Source organism: Crinia signifera, chromosome 6 (assembly GCF_055691185.1).
Source record: "Crinia signifera chromosome 6, ASM5569118v1, whole genome shotgun sequence".
Lineage (NCBI taxonomy): Eukaryota > Metazoa > Chordata > Amphibia > Anura > Myobatrachidae > Crinia > Crinia signifera.
The window spans coordinates 29,866,746-29,889,245 of record NC_139222.1 but is presented as its reverse complement, the minus strand read 5'-3'; the positions used below and the strand labels follow the sequence as shown (position 1 = coordinate 29,889,245).

Here is a 22,500-nt window from a genome sequence, read left to right as displayed (position 1 = left end):
AAAGAACGGGACCCAGCTGCCGGGATCGCCGGAGTTGCCTCCTCCGCCAGCGGTGGTCACCGCTATAGGTATGCCGGAGCCCCACACCGGGACTCCGCTTACCTGACTGAAGCTTCCAGACGTTGCAGCGGCTCCCCCAATGCCTTGTGGAGATGCTGAGGCATCTGGCCATGGAGGTCAGAGACCCAGCACAGCGTGCTTCCTTCTGCTGCAGTGCACTGTGCACAGCGCCTGCAGCAGGCAACCTACAGCACCTGGTGTTCCCATGTGGTCTCCCACAAAAGTACTAACCAGGCCCAACACTGCTTAGCTGCCAAGATCGGATGAGATTGGGCCTATTCAGTGTGGTATGGCTGTAGGTTGAAATAAAAGAAAAAAATGAAGTTTAAACCAGGGCTGCACTCTCAGAAGTTTTTAACTCCTTGGTGCCCAGTCTGGAGGACCTAGAATATCCCATGGTACCAGTGGTCCACCATATGCTGAAGGAAAAAGTTATTTTTCTTTTTTTTCCCCCAAGAGGCCGAGACACAGAACATAGCTCCGTCCCTGACACCTGTGAAGCCCCACCCCCATGTCATAGAAAATGGATGTTCATTGATAGGTAAAAGCACTGATGGCAATGGCAACGATGGACATTCCTAGACTCCTCCCGATGTCACTGGTGGCTGCTCATCCAGTGTCCCCACCTGGCCCAGCAACAGCATCATAACAGGGAGCACATGGCAGCAGCTCCACCCAGCAGCCAATAGATGCAGAGTTCCCGCTGTGTGATGCTGCGTCACTGTGTCCCCCGTGCGCTGTGCGGCGAGTCCCACTGGGGCTGCAGTCACGGAGGATCAGCCGCTGAGAGCCCCACAGTGGCCTCCTGAGTCTGGGGCCATGATGCAGGGAGGAAGCCGCTGGCGGTGTCGGTACTGGGAAGTGGAGGCTGCAAGAAGAGAGCACAGGCTGCCAGTGGTGTCCTGCACTGCAGAGGCCGCAGCCACTGAAGAGGTAGGAGCCCCTCTTGTGCAGTCCAAATTACCCCCCTTGAATAAGCCACAGGCAGGCTCAGGTGAGGGCCATAATCCCCATACAGCAGCCACAGACCTTCTGCTGCCCAGTGTGGTCCAGCAACACTCCTGTCATCGCTATTGTCACTTATTAATTGGTTCAACAAAGATGTCATGTGATCTTACACTCCGATTACCCAATTAGAATGATACTGAAAACGCATTATATAGCCACCAACACCTCAATCAATCAACTCACTACCAGTGGTGATTTGATTGATTGAGGTGTTGGTGGCTATATAATGCGTTTTCAGTATCATTCTAATTGGGTCAGTCTGTGAGAAAGGCTCCTTTAGCCGAAACGGATTCGTCGACTGCCGACTGTTAACTTTTGCAAGGATGGGTGAATATGCTTGTGACCCCCATTACCATTAATGGCATGATATTGCCAAGATTGCATATTGTTTTTTCTAAGCCGTTGATGCTCAATTTTAATAAATTGTGCTGTGCTGGATTACAAGTGGATAAGGAGTGTTGTCTTGTATATATCCCTGGATATACAGTTTTATATATATATATATATATACTAGGTGAATCATCGCGCCCTACGGGCGCTCTTCACACCGTCGTAAGGGGCTGCGCCCCCTTAATTTGTGAACGTTTGAATTGTGAGAAATATGGTTAGAATTATATGAAAGATGCCTGTATTGCAACTTTAGTTATAGGTGAAATGTGTTAAATAGAGAGCATATGATGTGGAAGGGGGTGTGTATTGTTTTGTTTAATTAAAAAGCGGTTACAGAGAAAGATGTACATTGATAGTGTGGATGGTACAGTGACATTTGTGGGTGTGGGGGGGGGGGGCTGTGTGTGCATGTTGTTTAGGTGTGTGTGCAATAGTATAGTAGGGTGTTTTTGAGTCAGCGGCTCCCCACTGGCGGAGGTCATGACACAGGAAAACAGGAGGCTGGGTAGTGATAGGGGTGTGTGGGAATAAGGGGGACTAAGGAGGAGGGTGGGAGATACTGTGCAGCTTCTGCCAGTGGGTGAGGGTCCAGGATGCAGGATGGTGGCCCTGAGTCAGTGTCTCCTCCTACTGGGTGGGAGTTAGGGTGCATGAGAGCAGGAGGCTGGGCTATGAGGCATGATAGGGGCATGTGGGCAAAACAGCGTCAGTGACTCCCCAGTGATGGAAGTTACGGTTCAGGAGAGCAGGAAGCTGGGTAGTGATAGGGGTGTGTGAGTATACGGGGGACTAAAGAGGGGCTTAGGGGTGCCGTGAATTGCGGGAGGGGCGCGGGGGGTGCCGTGAATCAAGGGAGGGAGGGGGCGCAGGTGTCGGCGAATCGCGGGAGGGCGGGGGTCCGCAAAGCGTGGGAGGGGGCGTGAATTGCGCGGGGGGGTTGCGAATCCCGTGAGGGGGGTGCGCGGGGGGTGCGTGAATTGCGGGAGGGGGGGGCACGGGGCGCGATGAATCACCTAGTTGGTTATATATTCTTGCAGAAGGATGGTAGGATGTTGCTGTCATTCAGAATGCATTTACATAAACAGTAATAGTAGCAGTAAAAGGTCTGACTTAAAACGGAATCGGTACATCTGTCAGAATGAACTTAGGTCTACAGTCATTAGGTCAACCCCATTAGGTCGACTGGCAGGAAGGTCGACCTGATTTAAGGTCGACATGGGCCAAGGTCGACATGACTTAAGGTCAAATTTGCATAAAGGTCGACATGAGGAAGGTCGACTGGTCATAAGGTCGACATGGGTTTTTCACTTTTTTTATCCGAATGTCGACACAGTTGACATGGACACAGTTGGCAATGAGAATCGGACCCTCGCTCGCTTCGCTCGCGATGCATCGGGCGCGGTGGCTCGCTTCGCTCGCCACAGCTTTAATAACCTCCTCCACGCCCTAGTGGATGGTAGGGCATGAAATACCGCCTGTTGGCACATGTCGGCTCAAAAAACAGTGAAAAACCCCATGTCGACCTTATGACCAGTTGTCCTTCCTCATGTCGACCTTTATGCAAATTCGCCCTTAAGTCATGTCGACCTTGGCCCATGTCGACCTTAAGTCAGGTCGACCTTCCTGCCAGTCGACCTAGTGGGGTCGACCTAATGACTGTAGACCTAAGTTCATTCTAATAGATGACCGCTTCCCCTTAAAACACCTACAGTAAAACAGAACAGGTGTTATATATTATACAAAGAATTGGTTGATGATGTGTAGGTTGACGTGCACATAGTTCATAGTTGTCACTGGAAAAAATTGCTACAAGAAAAAATCAACACAGAAAGTTCAACACATGTAAATGTTGACATAAGTGTGGCACTTCATCGGTGTCCATGTCGACACATGAGAATGAATATGAAAACATTCAAAAAAAGAAAAATAAATCTTCAATAACTCATGTCAACCTTTTTCATTATCGACCATAGCCGTGCCAGTGTTTTGCATGTGCCATTTAATCCTGGGGTTGCCGTGAATCACGCGCGGGGGTGGGGGAGGGAGGAGGTGAGGGGTGTCTGCGAATCACGGGAGGAGGGGTCGTGGGTGGATGCCGTGAATTGCGGGAGGATGGGTCGCGGGGGGGGGGGTGTGGGTGCCGCGAATCGTGGGATCGTGGGATGGGGGGGGTGCGGGGGGTTGCAGTGAATCGCGGGAGGGTGGGTCGCAAGGCGGGGGGTTGCCGCAATGACAGGAGGGGGGTCAGGGGTGGGGAATCGCGGTAGGGGGGTCGTGGGGGGCACCGTGAACACGGCGTGAATCGTGGGAGGGGGGGTTGCGGGGTGCCGCGAATTGCAGGAGGGGGTGTCACGGGGTGGGGCCGCGAATCACGGGAGTCACCGGGGGTACCGCGAATTGCGGGGGGTGTGCTGCAAATCGCAGGAGGGGGTCGCGGTGGGTGCCGCAAATTGCCCCAAAAAAAAATCAACACAGAAAGGTCAACACATGTAAATGTTGACATAAGTGTGGCACTTCATTGGTGTCCATGTCGACACATGAGAATGAATATGAAAACATTCAAAAAGTGAAAAATAAATCTTGTCAACCTTTTTCATTGTCGACCATAGCCATGTCAGTGTTTTGCATGTGCCATTTAATCGTGGGGATGCCGTGAATGGGGGGGGGGGGGGGAGGAGGGAGGGAGGTGCATACCCAACATGACCCTCTCCAGGAGGGACACATTGCTCTGTTTCTGGACTTTCTTCTTAATTTAAGGATTACCATCACCTGTGCTTAAACACCTTTCTTATCAATTACCCTGTTTAAAATGACAGGTGATGACAATCATAAATTAAGATGGAAGTCCACAAACAGAGCATTCTGTCCCTCATGGAGAGGGTCATTTTGGGAGGTATGGAGGTGTGGGGCGCTCACCTGGTGTGTCTGGTGTGTAGCTGTGTCTTTGCTGTGTAACATGGAGAGGCAGAGGGTGTCTGGCACTGTCTGTGGGCTCACTGGGCTGGTTCTCTGTCATGTGAGTCAGAGGCTCCACCCAGGGTTATAGCTCCAGACACACTTTGAGTGACAGATGTAGCCAAATATATAAGAGATTCAAAAAGTGAAAAATAAATCTTCAAAAGCTCATGTCAACCTTTTTCATTTTCGACCATAGCCAATAGCGAATTGCGGGAGGGGGGTCGTGGGGGGTGGGTGACGCAAATCGCGGTAGGGGTGTCGCGAATCACGGGAGGGGGTCGCTGGGGTGCCGCAAATCGCCACAAGAAAAAATCAACACAGAAGGGTGACCATGTCATTGGTGACCATGTCGACACATGAGAATGAATATGTTTCTAATATGAAAACATTCTTAAAATGAAAAATAAATCTTCAAAAACTCATGTTAAACTTTTTCATCGTCGACCATAGCCATGTTAGTGTTTTGCATGTGCCATTTGATCCTGGGGTTGCTGTGAATCGCGGCGGCTGGGGGGTGTCCACGGGAGGGGGGGTGGGGGGTGTGTGTGTGCCATGAATTGGGGGAGGGGGGGTCGCGGGGGTGGGAGCTGCGAATTGTGGGAGGGGTGTGCGCGGCGGTTGCAGCGAATCGCGGGAGGGGGGGTCGCGGGGCCGGGGGGTTTGCCTCGAATCACGGGAGGGGGGGTGCCGCGAATCACGTGAGGGTCGCGGTGGGTGCAGGGGGGATGGGCGCGGGGGGTTGCAGTGAATCGCAGAAGGGGGGACGCGGGGGGTGGGGTGCCACAAATCGCCGGAGGGGGGTCGTGGGGGCTGGGGTTGCCGCAAATTGTGTGTGTGGGGGGGGTGCCGCGAATTGCGGTAGGGGCGTTCTCGGAGGCGGGGGAGCGCGCGAATCGTGGGAGGGGCCCCGCGAATTGCGGGAGGGGGGGGCGCTCACCTGGTGTGTCTGGTGAGTAGCTGTGTCTTTGCTGGGTAACATGGGGAGGCAGAGGGTGTCTGGCACTGTGCATACCTCCCAACATGACCCATGCCAGGAGGGACACAATGCTCTGCCGCTGGACTTTCTTCCTAATGCATGATTACCTCCATCTGTGTTGAACAGGTTAATTGATAGGAAAGGTGCTTCAACACAGGTGATGGCAATCATACATTAAAAGGAAAGTGCAGGAGCAGAGCAATGTGTCCCTCCTATGACTGTGGGCTCACTGGGCTGGTTCTCTGTCATGTGAGTCAGAGGCTCCACCCAGCATTAGAGGGTCAGACACACTTTGAGTGACAGATGTAGCCAAATATATAATATATATATATATATGGGCGGTAATCCCCGGCACTCCGGATAGGAGGGGTACTTGCCTGGTGCCTTCCGGGAAGCTGATGGAGGCGGACACAGCACCAGCCCGGAGCTCCTATATATTTGGTGAGTTCACTCTTTATCATTATATGCTGTTCTTGATAAAAGCGCGACAAGCGCTGAAACGTTGAAACCTTCTACAGCCTACTGTAGTTATTTCTATTAAGACCTGAGTGCCGCCGCCACCATTGCTATATATATATATATATATATATATATATATATATAGGTCCAGACGGCGGCACTCCCCCAATAAAGATATTCTCAAAAGCAGATGTCAACGTTTCGAACCTTTTTATTAGCGGTTCTTCATCAGGATACACAACATATATAACACACATAACCATATTTATACATACCCACAAGACCTCACCGCCAATTGTGTCAAGTTTGCTTGGCGCCAATGTCCCGCTCAACACACCCCCAGCGCGACGTGCGCATCACATGCCACGTCATACAGGAAGCAGGAACGAGTCACATTGCCATAACAAACCTTCGTTACCATGGTAATCATACACTGTGCTGCTGCACCATAACGGAACACACTGACGATCAGAAGCGGTTCCCAGCAATCAACGTGCTGCGCGTCATAAGGCGCGTCATCACGTTCAGTCGCAACACCGCTGCCGGATCCAATCAGTGCATCCGAGGTAGCCATAGCAACAGTGCACCTATACAACAAGGAAATAATCGCTGTGTCCCCGACTGATGAGAGGGGGACAATACAAGAGGGCGAGGAAGACGGGGCAGGCCGCCTCTAAGGACTTAGTCTTCAACCTCTCCTCCCACGTATTGACTGATGCTGAATATAGTGTGCTTAGCAAGGGCCTATCATTCGTCCCCACAGCCCGTTTCGACGAGATGCAATGGGAGATTGAAAAGTACAAACTTAATCGCTCTTTGAAATTGAAAGAGTATTTTTGTAAAAAGGACTGCCCTCCTTCATCTAAAACCACTAATGTGTCCCCCACTGAAATCCCCAAGCAGTTAGCTAAGTTGCAACCTCGTTCTGTATTTGAACCTTTATCAATGAATCCTAATATTAAAACTTTCATGCAGGCGCTTGAGTACAATGTATCTAATGATGTAATGTCTAGACCTAAGCGTACTAATGATAAGGCTAACCTTTCCCGTGATGAATTTAATGCTTTACATGATTTGGGTACTTACACCGATGTAGTTATACGGCCCGCCGACAAAGGTGGAGCTGTGGTTATCCAAGATTTGACGGATTATAAACTGGAAATCGCCCGCCAATTGGCTGATGATACAGTTTATGAGCCCCTCAAACGTGATCCCACTGTTGAATATACTAAACTACTTGTGTCTTTACTTGATGGTGCAGTTCGTAATGGCACTATCACATCTGAACTTGCCTTGGCTCTGAGGGTAGTGAACCCCATTGTGCCGCTGTTGTATACCCTGCCCAAAATACATAAGGGGCTTAATGCCCCTCCAGGCAGGCCCATTATAGCGGCGCGGGGTTCACTATTCCAGAACATTTCCACACATATCGATGCCCTCCTGCAGCCGTGTATTAGATCTTCTAAGGGTCATTTGTTGGATACCACAGCTTTTCTTAATGGTATAAATGGTTTGGGACCTATTCCATCCAATAGTTTGCTTTGTAGTATTGATGTCACTAGCCTTTACACAATTATTCCTAATCAGGCTGGATTAGAGGCAGTACGCAAACTGTTACAGGATAACACTCATTACCGGGGACCCGATGTTGAGTTTGTTATCACTTTATTGGAAATGGTCCTTACACATAATTATTTTCTTTACGACAGGACTTTTTACCTGCAGCGCGTTGGCTGTGCGATGGGGAGTAATTTCGCCCCATCGTACGCCAACGCGTTCATGTTGGATGTGGAGCAGGAACTGTTTTTTTCAACTCCCGATGTATTGCGTAGAGTATTTTACTATACGCGATACATCGATGATCTGTTTATGATCTGGACGGGATCCCGAGAGGAATTTGTCTCTATTATTGAGAATCACAACAGATCCTGCAGTCCTGTCAAATTGACTTTCACTGTCGACACTGAGCGTGTCAACTTTTTGGACGTGACGCTTACGGTCAGGGGTGGCTTGGTTGAGACTTCTGTATTCACCAAGCCCACTGACCGTAATACGCTGCTGCATGCCACTAGCTGTCATCCTGGGTCAACCAAATACAGTTTGCCATATTCCCAGTTTCTACGCGCTCGACGTATATGCAGTAGTGATGTGCTGGCTGAGGAACAGATTGATATCATGTCCCAGAAATTCAGTGAACGAGGCTATGATGCTGGCTTGTTGCGTGAGGCTAAAGTGAAGGCTCTCTCCAAGTCCCGTGAGTCTCTACTGATATATCGTGAGAGAAATGATACGTGTAAACGTTTACCCTGGGTCAATCACTACAGCACACGCAGCACGGACATCAATAGAACTGTTAAAAAGTTGTGGCCTTTAGTACAGATGGACCTGTGGAAGTCTAGGTACACACACGCCATTTTGTGATAGTATGGCCGCCATTTTGGTTCGCAGAGTTGCGCAAATAAAGTTTCCATACCCGAGTATGTGTGACAATGTGGACCAGAAGAGTAGACATACTATCGCATATAAATTCATAATAACACACTTACACGAAATGAAATATAGTTAAAAAGGTTTAGAACGCCACACATAGCTTAGTTAGCCCTGCACACACCTGTCTATATCGTGTTTAGTACCGTTCCGTTCAGCTCATTATGCGAAGTATTCCGGTCATTGCGAATATTTCGCAATGTACACTGTCCGATAGTTATGGACATATTCCATATCCCAGAGACAGTTTCTGTTGTAAGTAGTTAAACAAAGGAAACCAGATAAAACCGGTTCTTATCCTTGCTGACGCCGAAACCACTGAACAAAGGACTCTTAAAGTTCACTCCCCTGCACCTGGTCAGACCAGGTACAGCGTCTAACCTCCAATCACAGTGGACCGGACATATGATCTCTGACCAATGAGAATGGCCTTTGACCTCCCCTTTCTGACCCTATAAGATAGGCGACCCGGAGCAGGCTCGGTCACTTCGGCACAACTAACTTCCCTGGACCTTCCTACCGGACTATCGCTCATTCCTGAACGATAGTGAGCTCTGACCGGACGGCGCTTCGCATACTAGAGTGAGACGGGTAACGGTTGCATTTCACGGTATTTATCCTTGTAGTATTGTTGGCTGGTTGTGTCTTGTATTATTGTATTCTTTCCCCTTAGCAGAGTTTGTTAGCATTCATTGTTAGTATATTGTATCACTTGTTATACCTGTTTATTTCTTATTACTGTAATCCCCTTTTGTCCATTAGGGACTTTAATACAACCTTTTATGGAGTTCTAACCTCCTTACTTCTATTCAGTGGTCGTGTCTGGTTATTCGCATAATAGCGAAAAGGTACATTGCGGACTCTGTCCTTTAAAGTATATTCGCAGAATTAGAGACAAAGTCCTGCGAAGGGATCTCTTATCAAGGTATTGGTTCTTAAGTGTATAACATACAATTAAAAGGTACGCTACGTTGCGCTACGTTTTGTTCGCACGTAGCTAGGTATAACGGGTAAGCAGGTTACGGACACATTACGTAACCTGCGCTTTTCACATATTGTATCTCTGGTCATAGTTTAATCACCATTAACAATTGGGGTGCTCGTCCGTCCGCTCCACAGTCCAGAACTCAGTACCAGGCGTGCGGATCGACCTATACCAGCAAAAGGGTGGAAGTATTTATTTGTTTCCATTGCTGGATAGGCCGAGTCCACGGCGGTGCGGGGTTCGGGAAGTGCTAGCGCTGAACCCGGAAGTACAATAAGTGAAAGCCACGTGTTTTAAAGCATATCATACCAAAGTGTTTAGTAAACTGTACTTCTGCCTGCCACAAGTAGTTTAACGGGGTATAGTGTCTTGGGCTGCTTGTTTATTATAGTATATGTACCACGTGCGATAAGGTTCGCACACGTGGAATCTGTGTTTATTATAGTACATAGAGGATCCCCTCTGTGCAAAACTATAATTGTTTATTGTTAGTTACCGCAAAAACAGGGACTCCGCCACGTGGCGACAAGTCCTGGGCCTTTTGCAGTAACGTAAAGCGTCTATTGTGTATCACGCAAGGTGCGCGCGCACGTGCCCACATCGGGAAAGTTTCGCATCTTTGTACGTGGTTTACGGATTAAGTACGGGATTTATTTCGCATCTTGATACGTAACTCTCGGACAGAGTTAAGGGATTTATTCCACATTTAGGTGCAATTACTGCGTATAGCGAAACCCGAGCGCAACCTTGCAAATACACTATAGAACACGTGGGTGGCCGATTCATCGGCGGCCTGTGAACAACGCAAGTACACACGTGGTTGTTCATTGGTACTGCACACGCAGCACACATAGGAACTAAAAGGTGAACAGTATTAAACCACTAGCTTTATTTTAACAGTATAGTAATATACTGCGAATAAAGCGGTGATTAATAAAAGAAAATAAGTTTTTTCTTTTTGTTCATTTTCTCATAAGCAAGCAACTCAAGCATTATTTTAATAGATTCCTATAGTTTATTATAAGGGATTTATACCTGCATAAGAATCTGGAGAAAAGCTACCGGCCTGGGAAAATTTTCTGTACAGAAATATTTCAAAAATTAGCATAAGACCAAGGTGTAACTAGCGCCCAGTGTGAAACATAACTGAGGCGAACGGGTGTGTGACGGCACGACTCAGCGCAGTGTAGTCCAGTGTAGGACAGTCCAGTTAGGACCCGGGTTCACGTGACGACGTGCCCATAGGAACTGCCCCTTCAGTGGAATTAATTCCGCTAGGAGGGTACAAGAAGATATATCGGAACGCACTTGTTTCCGATTAGCTACTTTAGAAATCCGATTTTTGGGGGTATAGGAAAACAAGTTTGCTATACCCTGGAAAAATTGTGCCGCATCAAGCAAGTTGGCTAGAAGTTCGCTGCTAGTTGAAAGACTTGGTGATTGAGTAACATTACCTCGCATTGTGGGCTCTTCGCTTGATTGCGTTGAAGTGTCGCTGTGTGGAGAAGTGAGTGGTTGGGGAGCTCTCAGATAAGTAATAACCCACCGATTATCTATTAAGCTGTGAACGTTTATTCCTGTAACTATGGGTAATAACGGGTCACGCTGTGATAACGTGCAGGATAGGGAGGAAGCAAGCCGGCCAAGAGGATCGGCTGCTTTTATTATGTGCAGGAAGCACGGTGAACTCGCAGTTGTTTACCAAAATAAATGGAGAAAAATGACACAAGGCAGCAAGCTAGAATTTCCCAGTGTTGGTAGCTTCGATCCAGAAATCTTATCGGCAGTAAAAGATGAAATATGCCTACTCTCCAGTCGTAAGGAGAGAGTGAAGCATATAAATATTCTTAAATTGTGGCAGAAGGAAGGACAGGAACAATGGGGAACCAGAGGTCTGGCAATACCTGATGCAATCAGCCACAATAAAAATGCAAATGCAACCGCTGCCACACTAGAATCAGCTCCCCCACCCCCATATGTGCCGAAGGGGTTAATGTCTCATAAGAAAGACCTAAGTAATCATGTACCTGTTACTAACTTGTACCCTGTTTTATCCCCTTACAAGGAAACCCGAGAGGAAAACGAGCAGCTGTTGGCACTGGCCGTCTCTCATGCAATTAATATGATTGAGGGAAAAGCTCAACCCGCTGTTGAGGCCCCAGCACAGGAGGAGGAGACGGCTGATGCCAACAGCATAGTATTGGACTCAGGTAATGATGCACCACACAGCACAGACACAAATGACTCCCAAGCAGGTCCCAGTAATGCGAATGTGGTACAAACATACCCTGTACGCACACTGGAGGTTCCCTATGGTAAGGCAGACAGAGAGGGTGTGATACCTACCAGAAAGATGACCATGCTAAACCCATGGACACGGTTAGAGCTGCGGTCCATCATTACAGATTTCCCTGATCCTAGGAAAAATCTGGCTCTGTGCCGGAAATTTGTAAGGGATCTGGGAAACTCTGATGAGCCCACCAACAAGGATTGGAGAATCATGTTGAGGGCCTGTCTCCCCACTCACATTGACATCCCGAAATTCATTCAGGATAGTGGATTGAAAGTGGACAAGGAGATAAATGATGAGATCAACCAGGAAAATATACGCCTGATTAACTTACAGTTAGGAGTGTATTTTCCTGCAGCAGTGGAATATAGCAAGATATTCACTATCAAACAACAAGATGGTGAAGTAGCTAGCGAATATTTCAACCGGGGTTTGATGGCGGTATCAAAGTACACTGGTGTCTCTGAGCCTAAGGACGACCCCCACCTGAGGGAGCTGATTGTCTCTGTGCTGGTGGAAGGGCTTAGCGAAAACTTGAGAACCAGAGTCCAAACTTCTTTCCCAAATTGGCGTGGAATGACAGTGGATGCCCTACGGGAATCTGCTGTGGACCACGACCGCAACATTAAAAAGCGCAAGGAACTGCAAACTGAGAAACTGATGATGGTTAGCATCCAAGCCCTTACTAATGCCCCAAACAAAGTTGCATACCAACAACGAAACACCAGGGACACAGGCAGAAAGCCCATTATTTGCTACAACTGCAATAAGGAGGGACATATGGCAGCACAATGTAGGTCAGGAAACCCCAGGAGTTACCAAACACATAGGCGAGAGTGGGAATCTCACAAAGGTGAGACACGGAGATACCCAGCCCCTAGACAATGGGAGGAGACAGACAGGTCACGCAACATGCCTCCTCCCCATCTGATGGCTGACACTGTGCTAAGGGCAACCCAGGTCAGACCATAGGAAACAGGTCATACCTGTATCCTACAGCCAGTTAGACTAACACAACACCTTGGAGAGGAACCTCAGGTGAAGGTTGATATAGCTGGAGTAAGACAAACCTTTTTGGTTGATACAGGGGCGGCCAGATCTGTTCTCAACACTCCTCTTCACTTGGGTTTCACTAACCAATCAGTAGCGGCAATTGGGGTAACAGGAAAAATACAACATTACCCACTGACGAAACCAGCGGAGGTTACAATCGGGCCTCTGCATACCAAACACTCTTTTCTGTTGGCTGCAGCGGCCCCGACTAACCTCCTGGGTAGAGATTTACTTTGCAAAATGGGATGTGTCATCTATTGCACCCCCGATGGGGTATTTCTGGACACTCCTAGAAATCTTACACAAGAAGTGCAAGACATGCTGGATAGTCCTCAGAGGCTAATGTTGTGTTCCACTGTTGTAGAGTCAAATCCATCTAGGGTAGCTGAAATTACAGCACAAATACCGAGTTCCCTTTGGACTAAAGATGGACAGGATGCTGGGCTGATGGCAAATGTAGCTCCAGTAGAAATCCGCTTAAAAGAAGGCAGGATAGCCCCAAAAATACCGCAATACCCTTTAAAACCTGAAGTTGAGCTGGGAATATTTCCAGTGATCCAACGATTGCTCCAGCAGGAAATCCTAGTTAGAACTTCCAGCACGGCCAATAGTCCCATTTTTCCTGTGAAAAAGAGCGGGGGGAGGGGCTACAGACTAGTGCAGGATTTGAGAGGGGTAAACAAGGTAGTTGAGAGCCAATTCCCCGTAGTGCCAAACCCAGCTGTCATCCTCATGCAAATCCCACCTCACTGTACCCATTTCACAGTCATTGACTTGTGTTCAGCATTTTTCTCCGTCCCTTTGCATCCTGACAGCCAGTATCTGTTCGCCTTTACTTACAGAGGAGTACAGTATACCTGGACACGACTCCCCCAAGGGTTCATAGACAGCCCCAGCATCTTCTCCCAGGCCTTGCATGATTGTCTGCAATCCTTTCAACCCATGAGCGGTTCGATACTGATACAATATGTCGACGACTTATTGTTGTGTTCTGAGTCACTGGAGTCATCAGTGGATGACACTAGACAGCTACTGATGCATCTCTCAGAGACAGGACATAAAGTATCAAAGGATAAGCTGCAATTATGCCAGACCAGGGTTAAGTATCTGGGTCACTGCCTTACCCAAGGGCTGAGACACCTCACCGACGACAGAATCCAAGCGATTCAGAACATGGTACTGCCACAGACCCAACATCAGATCCGTACGTTCTTAGGCATGTGTGGATACTGTCGCAATTGGATCCCAGGATTCTCTATTCTGGCATTACCACTGCAAGAGATGGTTTCCTCAACTAAGCCTGATCGGGTCTCTCATACTGAGGAATCTGAGCTGGCTTTCGAGGAACTAAAGGTGAGCCTAACAAAGGCCCCAGCACTGGGAATGCCAGATTATAGGAAACCCTTTGAACTGTACGGAACTGAATCAGGTGGGTGTGCGGCAGGAGTGCTTGTACAAAAACATGGTGATGCCAACCGACCAATAGCGTACTACAGTGGCCAGCTGGACACAGTAGCACGCTCACTCCCAACTTGCTTACGAAGTGTGGCTGCAATAGCACAACTAGTAAGTAAGAGTGAGGACGTAGTGCTGGGACACGATTTAACTGTTCATGCTCCCCATGCTGTCTCTGCTCTCCTAAATTCTGCCCAAACACGTCATGTGTCCTCAGCACGGTTCACTAAGTGGGAACTGGCGCTGATGGCCCCAGTAAATATTACCATCAAAAGATGCAACACACTAAACCCAGCCACATTTCTTCCTCATGTGCCCTCCAAGGCACAAAGGGTGGAGGGTGATGGAAATGTTGCTGAATATGGTAAAGCAGAGTTTAGTGAGAGTGAGGACAAACATGATTGCATGACCTACCTGAATCAGACCTTCACAGCACGTCCTGACATAAGCGACAGCCCATTAAGTGAGGTAGACATAACCTTATTCACAGATGGTAGCTGTCATAGACAGACGGAGACAGGAGAGCTTTGCACAGGCTACGCGGTAGTAGATGGAGAAGGTATTGTGGAAGCTGAACCCTTAGGACCACCTCACTCAGCGCAGGTAGCGGAACTGGTGGCACTGACCAGAGCATGTGAACTGGCCAAAGGGAAATCAGTGAACATATATACCGACTCCAGATATGCTTTCGGAGTAGTCCATGATTTTGGAGCCCTATGGCGCCTCCGAAATTTCATGACGGCGGCTGGCACACCAGTGGCGCATGCGACGTACATTAGGAGACTTCTGGGAGCTATCCAGCTTCCAGACAGAGTGGCTGTTATCAAGTGCAAAGCTCACACATCAGAGAAAGACCCGGTGTCACTTGGTAACAGCCGCGCTGATGAGGCAGCGAAAAGGGCCGCATGCCCTGTAAATATTTTCACCCATCCCACCAACCTTTGTACACTGAACATGGTATCCACATCCAAACTGATAGACATGCAGAATTTGTGTTCCCCACAGGAAAGAGCAGTATGGAAGTCGAAGGGATGTGGCCAAGAGTCCACCGGACTTTGGAGAGATGGACACGGGAAACCAGTGGCCCCCAGAGCATACCTTCCTAGTCTAGCCGAGGCGGCCCATGGGCTGACACATCTTGGGAAGGAAGGTATGTGCAAGCTGGTAAAGGCCTACTGGTGTGCACCAGGGTTCGCTTCTCAAGCAGGTAGAGTGGCAATGTCATGCCTCACCTGTTTGAGGAAGAACGTTGGAAAAGCCATCCCAACAGAGCCATCCCACATCCCTCCTACAGAAGGCCCTTTCCAGGTAATACAAATCGACTTCATACAGTTACCACCCTGTAGAAATTTGAAATATGTATTGGTTTGTGTTGACATGTTTTCCAGCTGGGTGGAGGCTTTCCCCGCTGCCTCCAACACCGCTACCTTTACAGCAAAGAAAATATGTCAGGAGTTTGTCTGTAGATATGGTATCCCAAAGGTCATTGAGAGTGACAGAGGCACTCATTTCACAGGAGAGGTCTTCCAAATCATGTGTAAACTCCTGGGGATTAATAGTAAACTTCATACTCCATATCGTCCCCAGGCGAGCGCCAAAGTTGAGAGAATGAATGGTACTATTAAGAACAAATTGGGTAAAGTTATGGCTGAAACAGGGTTGTTATGGCCAGAGGCACTGCCTATTGTGTTGTATAGCATTAGGACCACTCCCAGGACTCCGCTCAACCTGTCCCCCTTCGAAATACTGTTTGGTCGGCAGCCACACATCATGATAGACCCACAGGATGATCTAAAATGTAATAATGAGCTAACTGTACAGTATATCCTAAAGCTAAACAAACAGCTAAGGGAGCAACAAAAGCAGCTGAATTTTCTGAACCCTGATATGCCTACCGAGAATTGTCATAATCTTAAACCAGGAGACTTTGTTATGATCCGAAATTTCTTACGCTCAGGTTGTTTGATAGACCGTTGGGAAGGACCGTACCAAGTTTTGTTGACCAGCACTACATCGATTAAAGTCGCAGAGAGAGAGACTTGGATACATTCGTCCCACTGCAAGAAAGCCAGTAACCCAGAATCCCAGTGTGCAGAGAGCGAGAGAGAAGAGGTGTCGCTAGAAGCATTGTTTCGGGAACACTGAGAAGCAGCCAAGGTCGAACAACCTGAGTGAACAAAGGTCTAAGAGCAGAGCAAAATAAAAGTCTCCTGGGTAGAGATGATGGAAGGACTCCAAGCAAAAGGTTCACAGTTATGCATATATGTCTTTGTTTTCTTTCTGTGTTCTTTCTTTCATCCAAAAATACTTGGTGGCTGCCACATTCTAGAGCGATCGGAGCGGAGTCCTGACAGTGTAATAATGGACCCAGATATGGGTGAGGTAGAATCCCTAAACCAGCTTGACACTTTACCCATGACAGGAGAAGGTAAAAGGTATGAGGAAAACGTAGTTCAAGGGCTATGTGATGGTTTATTGTCTGGTGAGTACTGTGTCTGTAGATATTGTCAACCTAAAATGGAAGAAGGATGCATCCAGCGATGTCAGTCGACCAGTAAGGCAACTACCGGCCAACATCCTTTGAGTGATTACCACTCATTAGTGGGTAAGGTTTTAAACCAAACAGAATGCTGGGTGTGTTCTCAAGTATTACATAAAAGGAGTAGTGTAGGCCTAGTCCCATACCCGCTTAATATTTCAGAGATAAGCGTATTAAACAAGGGGAGGCCATTGGATAAGAGATACCTGTATACCAGGTCCCCTAGTCTTAGATTACACCCATACCAAGTGGATAAATCCCTGGTATGTATGAACTTCTCAAGTTCCAGAACAATTGGTACTTGGGAAGTGACATGGCAAAACCAGACAATAACTTACTCCCAGCGTCCAGATGGAGAGCCCATAGATAAAGAATTATTGTTAAAAATCCGAACCAGTGGAAGACACTATAAATATGTTTACACGGTGAAGAAAAGTAAAATGATGGCCGGCAGAGTATCAACCGGCTACTGTAATATGACCCTACAGCCAGAAACATGTGAGGAACGAGTCAGGGAGCAGGGGACGGGGATGTTCTTATGGATAATGTGTGACAAGATAATGAAATACTCTGTCCCTTATTTTCTCCCTGACGATGTTTATTATATTTGTGGTAGAAGGGCGTACAAATGGCTCTCCATGAACTACGTTGGTATTTGTTATCTAGGCAGAGTGTTACCGGAAGTGATGACCCTCACACACGATGAGATGATGAACGTACACAGAGGTATTTCTCCTCCTTACACTCATACCCATTATGACCAAATCCATAAAAGGGATTTAACAATAAGAAAAGAACCCCTAGCTTCTGAAATGATACACGAGTCGTTCGGTATCCAATTCCTCATTGCATTAGATATCACCCATACCGCCAGAGGAGTTATCAATTTTAAGTATATACAAGCATTAGCAAGCTTGGTAGATAACATCACTGAGATTTATGATGACACCTTTAGATACACTGGGAAGGAGTTACAAGCGTATAAAAGAGAGCTAGTTCAACATCGAATGGTGTTGAACTACCTGACAGCTATGACAGGAGGATATTGTGTCACCCTCTCTACACAGTTTGGGGTGAAATGTTGTACATATATCACCAACAATACTGAAGACCCAGAAGAAATCATCGATCACCGGATGGATGAGATTCTTCAGCTTAAATGGGAATTTAGAAGGGAACATAATATCAGCCTGGCAGAAATAGGTAACAAAGTTAGCGAATGGACCTCCTGGTTGAATCCAATGCACTGGTTCTCTGGTCTAGGAGAATGGGCGCAGGGGATCATAGCTAGCATAGGAAAACTCCTTCTCTGTATCGGTGGTGCCATCATAGTCTTTGTGCTATTGTTCAAATGTTTAAAGGTGGTGACCCGGGGAAAGGCAAAACGTACCGAAATCATGAGTGTAAGAACGAGAGATACAGAGGAAGACCAGGGTTTGGTATATGACCCTAAAATCGAAACCACCTCCCTTTAAAGAAACCATATTTGTGAACGTGTATATGTTGTAACCGCCCCTGTTTTTATTTTTATCCCAAAAATTGTACATTATCCTTCGTGACCCTGAGTAGATTGTTCGATAAATGCGGCCCATCGTTTATCCATGATCCTGGATCGGCCGAGAGCAGATGGTTTACTCCCCTTATATGTTTATTTCATGTATCCCAATTTCTCTGTTTGGATTATGAATTTCTGTATTGTCGTGTGAAATGTTTTGTAATGTAACAGTTTTATATTTACTGTTAAAGGGTGGACTGTGGAAGTCTAGGTACACACACGCCATTTTGTGATAGTATGGCCGCCATTTTGGTTCGCAGAGTTGCGCAAATAAAGTTTCTATACCCGAGTATGTGTGACAATGTGGACCAGAAGAGTAGACATACTATCGCATATAAATTCATAATAACACACTTACACGAAATGAAATATAGTTTAAAAGGTTTAGAACGCCACACATAGCTTAGTTAGCCCTGCACACACCTGTCTATATCGTGTTTAGTACCGTTCCGTTCAGCTCATTATGCGAAGTATTCCGGTCATTGCGAATATTTCGCAATGTACACTGTCCGATAGTTATGGACATATTCCATATCCCAGAGACAGTTTCTGTTGTAAGTAGTTAAACAAAGGAAACCAGATAAAACCGGTTCTTATCCTTGCTGACGCCGAAACCACTGAACAAAGGACTCTTAAAGTTCACTCCCCTGCACCTGGTCAGACCAGGTACAGCGTCTAACCTCCAATCACAGTGGACCGGACATATGATCTCTGACCAATGAGAATGGCCTTTGACCTCCCCTTTCTGACCCTATAAGATAGGCGACCCGGAGCAGGCTCGGTCACTTCGGCACAACTAACTTCCCTGGACCTTCCTACCGGACTATCGCTCATTCCTGAACGATAGTGAGCTCTGACCGGACGGCGCTTCGCATACTAGAGTGAGACGGGTAACGGTTGCATTTCACGGTATTTATCCTTGTAGTATTGTTGGCTGGTTGTGTCTTGTATTATTGTATTCTTTCCCCTTAGCAGAGTTTGTTAGCATTCATTGTTAGTATATTGTATCACTTGTTATACCTGTTTATTTCTTATTACTGTAATCCCCTTTTGTCCATTAGGGACTTTAATACAACCTTTTATGGAGTTCTAACCTCCTTACTTCTATTCAGTGGTCGTGTCTGGTTATTCGCATAATAGCGAAAAGGTACATTGCGGACTCTGTCCTTTAAAGTATATTCGCAGAATTAGAGACAAAGTCCTGCGAAGGGATCTCTTATCAAGGTATTGGTTCTTAAGTGTATAACATACAATTAAAAGGTACGCTACGTTGCGCTACGTTTTGTTCGCACGTAGCTAGGTATAACGGGTAAGCAGGTTACGGACACATTACGTAACCTGCGCTTTTCACATATTGTATCTCTGGTCATAGTTTAATCACCATTAACAGACCGTACCCTTGATCTGTCTGATACCATGATTATGCCCTGCTACACTCGTGGCAGGAGTGTGCGGGACATAGTCATGAAAACTGACATCGGTAAATTGCAACAGAGTAGCAGTGAAGCTTTTTTGAGTGCTAAACCAGGTTGTTTTAGATGTTTAAATTGTATCACCTGTCGGTCTCTCACCACAGGTGATTCATTCTGTCATCCGTCTAGTGGGAAGCGATATGGCATCAGGCACAGAGTAACATGTACAACTAAGTACATTGTGTACATGATAACCTGTCCCTGCTCCCTTAGCTATATCGGCAAAACAGAGAGGACACTGAGAGAACGTATGGCGGGCCATCGACACTCTATAAAAGTTGCCTTGGAAAAGGGTGTCAGCGACCAACCGGTGGCGCGACACTTCTATGAGGCACACCACACTATACCCATGTTACGTTACATGATTATTGACCACATCCCTGAGTCTATTCGTAGGGGTGACAGGTCACGTATGTTACTACAGTGTGAAGCACAGTGGATACAGCGTCTAGGTACGCTAGCCCCTAGAGGCTTGAATGAATTCAGGGGTCTACATTGTTTTCTATAGAAGTTATATGTTTACTGATGTCCCAGTGTGATTCAGCCTATTATGTGCTTTTTCTGTTTATTTTAGTGTCTTGTATTGATTGGTATGCCTGATCTTAGTATATCAAAATGATCAGTTCTGCATTTATTCAGCATGCTACTCGATAATCCATTGGATTCACTTGTCTGTATGTATGTTATTTATGTACACTTGTACATTTGCTATTTCTTATGCATTATTTCTACTTAGGTGTTGGTGAAGCATAACTATGTCATTTTATCTTGATCTGTATGTTTTATAATAATACTTGTGTTGCCGGCGCATCTGTCGGGGACACAGCGATTATTTCCTTGTTGTATAGGTGCACTGTTGCTATGGCTACCTCGGATGCACTGATTGGATCCGGCAGCGGTGATGCGACTGAACGTGATGACGCGCCTTATGACGCGCAGCACGTTGATTGCTGGGAACCGCTTCTGATCGTCAGTGTGTTCCGTTATGGTGCATCAGCACAGTGTATGATTACCATGGTAACGAAGGTTTGTTATGGCAATGTGACTCGTTCCTGCTTCCTGTATGACGTGGCATGTGATGCGCACGTCGCGCTGGGGGTGTGTTGAGCGGGACATTGGCGCCAAGCAAACTTGACACAATTGGCGGTGAGGTCTTGTGGGTATGTATAAATATGGTTATGTGTGTTATATATGTTGTGTATCCTGATGAAGAACCGCTAATAAAAAGGTTCGAAACGTTGACATCTGCTTTTGAGAATATCTTTATTGGGGGAGTGCCGCCGTCTGGACCTGTATGCTGACCCTGTGGGGTTATGGATGGCACCCTGACTTATCTACTTGGTTGAGGACGTGCTGCTCCCATCTGGACTTTATATATATATATATATATATATATATATATATATACCCAGGCAATGAGCATGTAACCCCCTGGCAATGAGCATTGCATTTAGGGGAAACAAATTATAATAAATGTATGGGGCCCCCCAGAAATTCTTTACGCTACTGGTAAGACATGTGGTATACCGCGTACCTTTTACGGTGTTGAACAACATGTTTTCTATGGGTCTAGTCAACAACAAAATTGTCTAATTTTGCGTACGCACAAAATTTTATTCTATTAAAAACATCAGATGGAAAAATGCAAAGTAAATGACAACACTATAAACAATTATCTCTCCTATTGGCTGTAGATACGATCCTCTACTCATTCCACCTCTCTGTCTTCCCCTGGACCTCACACTCCGCCTCGTTGGTGTGGATGCAGCAGCAACAGATGGCACTGGGGTCTCTGTTCGCCCGCTGGTTGTAAAAGTATTTGCTTGGTGTAATGTAGGGTACACACCAGGACGACCCGCTCACGATGCACATCGTGAGCGGGTCGTCAGTGTCTCGTCCGACCCGCTCACGGTGACGCGGGGGGGGGGGGGCACGACCCGCTCACGATGTGCACCGTGAGCGGGTCCAATCCGATGGCGACCCGCACCCGGCTGTATGGTCGTCATTGAGATCCTACCTGCAGCAGGTAGGATCTCAATAACGACCGACCGACCCGCGGGACCGCACATCGGATCGATATCGGTCCACAGCAGGTCAGAAAAGGGCCCAATCAGCACACAATCTACATCCAATTGATCGGAATTGGATCGAGATTGTGGGGATCGGGCCCTAGTCGTCCTGGTGTGTACCCAGCATAAGTTTTGGCTTTGACCCTGGTGTAGGCTTGCTATTGCAGCACAAATGTGATTGCTTATTACTAGCTGGTTGTTGCTTTGTTCTCGGATGGCCTGTGTAAGGTCATGTGTGGTGGTGATGCACTGGAATTGTTTGGTTTGCTTGTGCATGAATTCAAACTGGAGTTTTGCAAAGTCGCCCAGATACGTGCTGGCCATCGATGTTGGTTGATGTTGTGGCTGAGGAGTTGCATGATGTTCCCCTAGGGCCTTATGTGTTTGTCCTGTTGTCTTCTCTGTAGGCTCTTCACACAATGTGTGGGAGATATCCTCCTGCTCTTCCTCTGGCTGTGCAGGTGGTGCATGTGTAGAGATGGTATATGATAGACCTGATGGAACAAGTAGAAGTGTGTATATTAAACTATCCAATGCTTTATCTTTATACACGATACACAGTGCAGAGCTTGGTGTCCATTGTAATTGAGATTTGTGGATACCGCAACCATTAACTGTAAGAGCTGGGCTGCGGGGAGTGCCGGTTTAAATCTGGAGCCGTTCCCAAGCGAAACACAGTTCACAAACAGGCAGCCAATCACTGCTTTCTGCATGAAAGCTCCGCCCACTCTCAGCATTTTTAGT

At 47.1% G+C, this 22,500-nt stretch overlaps 1 protein-coding gene and 1 non-coding gene across 2 annotated transcripts in view; one reads left to right on the top strand and one right to left on the bottom strand.

The window, feature by feature from the left end:
• The window catches only part of LOC146010213 (uncharacterized), a 156,373-nt gene that overhangs the window by 48,508 nt on the left and 85,365 nt on the right, over positions 1-22,500 (top strand). The window lies entirely within an intron of this gene.
• Positions 243-361, bottom strand: LOC146014277 (5S ribosomal RNA). The gene has a single exon (XR_014447227.1). It is a non-coding gene; the product is annotated as a 5S ribosomal RNA (ribosomal RNA).